At 39.9% G+C, this 5,042-nt stretch overlaps 1 long non-coding RNA gene across 1 annotated transcript; it reads left to right on the top strand.

The window, feature by feature from the left end:
* The first annotated feature begins 1,461 nt into the window (after positions 1-1,461).
* LOC138059170 (uncharacterized) lies at positions 1,462-3,469 on the top strand. Its single transcript, XR_011134173.1, has 3 exons — positions 1,462-1,584; positions 1,928-1,982; positions 2,953-3,469. It is a non-coding gene; the product is annotated as an uncharacterized lncRNA (long non-coding RNA).
* Positions 3,470-5,042: the final 1,573 nt, after the last annotated feature.

Raw genomic sequence — 5,042 nt, 5'->3', positions numbered from 1 at the left:
TTTCCTTGATCGGAACATGCAAGTTTTTGTAATCCGATTACATTGAAGGTAATCATCACGTTCAATGAAAGTACTCCACTCCTTTCAGTTTTATAAGAATATTTCTTTTCCGGCTCAGACTGAATATTTCTATTTTTCTGCCGATTTTAGGCTGAGAATATTCTTTATTATAGCTTATGACTTTTCTGTTTAAGGATCAGTATTGGGGTATCGATTACAAGTGTTTGGTGTCCAGATCTGTATCGCGTTACCTCGTGCACGTGCTCCATCGCTGTTCGTTGCAGTCAGTTAGGTCAAGATGTCACGTTTAAGTAACAACATATCATTGTATTTAAACGCACGAAATTATGTTCTTTTCACAATTTCAGACTAAGGTTTATTTTTAAAGTATTCTTAAAATTTCGCAAATTTCAGCCTCGATATACTTATAAAATATATTCTTATAAAAAAGAAAGAGTGTACAGAACTCAGTTCCAGAAGACTTAGGCCCGATTTACACGGTACGATTTTTGTCGCATGCGACAACTGCTTACGACAGGCCCACGACATTGTTCACGATTGTTGTGTGCGTCAGGAAAAATGTCGTAGCATTTTAAGGGCCGATTTACACGGTACGACTTTGTCGCATGCGACAACGGCTTACGACAGGCCCACGACATGATTTACGATTGTTGTGTACGTCAGAAAAAATGTCGTAGCATTTTAAAACATGATTTAAAACGCTGCGACAATCGTAAGTCATGTCGTAGGCCTGTCGTGAGCTTGTCGCATTCGACAAAATCGTATCGTGTAAATCGGCCCTAAAACATGTTTTAAAACGCTACGACAATCGTAAGTCATGTCTTAGACCTGTCGTGAGCTTGTCGCATGCGACAAAATCGCACCGTGTAAATCGGCCCTTAGAATGCGCCACATAATAAGAAATTGCATCATGTTGTTGCGGGAGAAATGAACCAATGGTGCTGACGTTCTGACGACCAATTAGATTCAAGAACCTCAATATGAAAGCAATCTATTTTTATTTATTTTATTAAATTGAATAATAACTACTAGCAACAAATTACGGTAACAACATAATACAACACTTAAATACTTTAAAAGAGGCTTACAAAAATTACAATATTGCGTCGCAATGATCGATGGGGGGACCAGAGTGGATTAGTTAATCAGAAAAAAAAGGGGAGGAAGAAAAATGGAGAAAACATTCAGACAGTCACAGCGACTGAATTATTTTATGTATTTTATGCCACTTCTTTTCGAATGCTTCCTGCCTTCCTGTTGGGATTGAAATTTCTTTTCTAATTGTAAATTATCTTTAATGTGATAAACGTATTTTTATATCGAAGATTTTGTGTTGTTGTACTTACAACTAAAAATATACTATCCAGCTATAGCTAGAAGTAGGCAATGATTAACTAAAACTTGATTGGTCAGAAATTTGTCGTAAGTATTACGTCATGAAGTCAAATATATCAAGTAAACCATAGATGCGCGCCAGATTCAAATCCGCACTGAACTCGCAAGAATCTTCTATTCAAAGAAGGTGGGTTTCACGGAAGAAGAAGACGAAGAAGAAGAAGTAAGGTAAACAAAGATTGTTATAATTATACTTCTAAATTGATACAGGGCCATTCATTATCGAATCGCTGTCGTGAAAACTTATAGACAAAGGGACCGAATGTCTTAATATTTAAAGCAAGCGGTCTCTAACCTTTAGCGGCCCAAGAGATCTTTCGGCCGCCTCTAAGACCATATGAATTGCGCTTTAAAGCGATAAATGTGCAATAAATTTCCCTTCTATATCCAATTTTTTTTTGACACAATAAAACCAGACACCAGCATTTACTTTCATGCTCGATATGTGGCTGCCTGAGTGACCCATATGTCACCCATAGTGAGAGATATTTATGTCCTTGTTTTCTTGTAGATCTCGGTTCAGACAACGTTGTGAACATCCAATCGCAATCATGTCTCAAAAAGAGGTAAGGAAACAAACCGATCTCTCCGGTAAGAATAGGGATTTACAGAAAAACGTTTTATGTTATAAAAATAGCGGGAACTTCAAAATGCTAGATCAATTATTTAAATTTATGCTTAAAAAATGATAAAAAATGTGCTTCGTAAGGACTTTTATTTTGTGAGGGAAATACACCTTGATCGATGATTGTAGAGGAAACGTCAAACAATGTCGGGCATGCCTGAGACTTATAGAAGTATGTTCAAAATCATAATCAATACGAAGAGACCGTTCAGCCTTTGAGCTCAATACAATAAACACATATAAACTTCAACTGTACTTCAACCTGCAATTTAAGCAGATGAATTGCGGTTGAAGTAAATAATAGTTTGCGATGACTATACATTCAAGGTTGAACATCTATTTTTTCCTGCTTTCAGTTTCTTCAAAATACCGATATCATGACTAGCTAGTCCCATATCCAGACTGAGCTTAACTGCCGAATACCCCGCTACTAATTTGGACAAGAATAACATCCATTGTATTATCTGACTGTTCATCACTTGAACATTCACGAAGAATCGTCGAGTAAGATGCCGACTTGGTCGGCTCTGAGGGCCGGGAAACTGGTTCATGTGATTCTTGCAAGTGTAAGAAATTATTATAAGTGACCTCAAGAATATGTCTGGCCGGATGTCTCGCGGCTGAGCCAAGTATAGTTTTCTCGGAAATTGACCCTGACGTTTCCGTAATCCTTACGCGCACGGTCATTTTCCCTCGGAAGGCTTGGACTGAAAACGGGCTAGGGAATTTAACAAAGAGTTGTCTCTAGCACACTTCTAATGATCAATCAGTCTCCCAGGCTAATAAAGACGTCTTGTGCAAAAATCATTTATTGTTTTCGTCCACCCCCACTTTCTCTGAACAGGATTCACCTGAAACTGCGTGACGTGCATTTAAAATTAATTCATGCAATATTCTTCTTCATTTCGTAGATTCCTTCAAGGATTTGTGAGAAGCTCATAAATGAAAACTGGCATAGCTATGCTGATGACATGGAGAATGTCCCAGAGGCCGAAGGCATCTATACCATTGGAATAGCGCAGAAGGGTGGTGTCAGGTACCTTTACACTGGTCACTCCATACACGTCCACACCAGGTTTATCCAGCACAAGCACGGGAAACAACAAATTGATCAATTTATAAAGAAACAGTTCTGGGAAAATGGTGGTCGTTACCTTAGAATGAAATGGATACTTCGCCCAAACAGCAAATTACTAGAAGGAACTTACATTAACTGCATAGAAAATATTATCGGTTACCGCCTGAAGTACAATATCAAACGAGGGAATGGAATCGCATGTCAGTAATTAGAGAACAATGCTGTTATCTTTCATTTTTTTTTATTAGCCAATCCTGTGAATGTAGTTGATTTCCCCAGTTCAAGAAGACCGTCTTGTCCTGACTGTGACGATGTAAATGGCTGATATATCGCATATAGTTTTAATAACACCAGACTAGTTGGGTGTTCTTTTACTATCAATGAACATTTTAAACATGTTCTTAAGTTAATTTTTCCGATCGTGCTGAATGTAACTCTATAATGACGCTAGAAGGATGAATTAAAGCCACTTTATCAGCCTCAGCCACTCATTTGGGAGCAGGTCAATTTAATTTGTTGGCTCATGTGTTCCCGTGAAAGAAAGACATTTCATTTATGGAGTCCTTATCCTAACAAATTGACCTGCTCCCAACTGAGTGACTTCAAAGCTCAATTGGTATCGCATTGCGATGGCATCGCAGGGGGCATGGGTTCAACTCCAGTTGAAGCTTCCTTAATTTTTGAAGTGTCTATTAGAGACATTTACTTAAATTGCGAATCACTCCTCCCTTTTCGTGTACTGGATATTCCGCACCAAAGAAATTTATACCTGCCAACTCTCACGCCTGCGGGTTGAAAACTTCGATCTCACGCCGGCTCACGCTTGCGGGCCAATTTCTCACGCACGCCTGATTGGAAAATGTGAGTTGTTGCCGTCTTGCTTGACACAATTTCCAAAAATATGTTAACTCAGACCCATGTAAGGAACGAAAACCATGTGTAAAATAAATAAATGACAATATCTTTCTCGCGATCTCTGATTTTTGAAGTGAAAAGCACTGGGAGCGAGCTCGCGTTTATAAGCGTTTATACGTCTTCGACAAACTTCGGAAGACTTCGGACGTCTTCGGAAATCTTCGGAAATGATCGTGCAGTCTTCAAAAATCCCAGCACTCCCAGGATAAAAATCTCACGCCTATATCTCAGAAAAAGTTGGTAGGTATAGAAATTGTGAAATGTGTAGGTCCTTTTCCGAATGACGAAATAGTCCGGGTACAAATAAAAGATGGCGGTCAATTAATGTTTAACTCTGTTTTTTTAACTGTTTTGGAGGACGAAAATGAGTTTCCTGAAGAAGCACATTTATTTCTTGTCCACTTGGCCATTCTTGAGTATTGTTATATAATACACGCCACATCACTACTCATAATGTGACCTCCCGCGCAACCGCGCACCGGTGGCTCAGTTCGGTTGAGCATCGGGCTCGAACGCGGGTTCGAACCCCGGCCGGATCAACACTCAGGATCTTAAAATAACTGAGGAGAAAGTGCTGCCTTTGTAATTTCATCTGCAAATGGACAGACTTTCAGGTCTTCTCGGATAAGGACTATAAACCGTAGGCCCCGTCTCACAAATATCTTCTATGTTCATAAGTTCCCTGTGGGACGTTAAAGAACCCACACACTATTCGAGAGGAGTAGGGGATAAAGTCCCCGGTGTTTTGGCTGTCCTGTTCTCTCCAGCAGAAGTGGCCGGCTTGGCGATGATGTCTCTCAAAAGGCTTGTGGTGTATGAGGCCACCTAAGCAGAAACAGCCACAAGTCGTGCAGGGGGTTTCACCTGGAAAAAAAATTCCTGCACAAGCAGTGCGTGAAAAAAAAAATCGTACCAGCTGAAAATCCCCCACACCCCCATCACTTTTCTAATGGTCCGTTCCTAGCCTGCTTGACGCGCGGTCGAAATATAAGGGCTTGGTAACTAGCC

Source organism: Montipora capricornis, chromosome 8, assembly GCF_036669925.1.
Source record: "Montipora capricornis isolate CH-2021 chromosome 8, ASM3666992v2, whole genome shotgun sequence".
Classification (NCBI taxonomy): Eukaryota; Metazoa; Cnidaria; class Anthozoa; order Scleractinia; family Acroporidae; genus Montipora; species Montipora capricornis.
The sequence above is the reverse complement of the archived record's forward strand: the minus strand, read 5'-3'. Positions and strand labels throughout refer to the sequence as shown.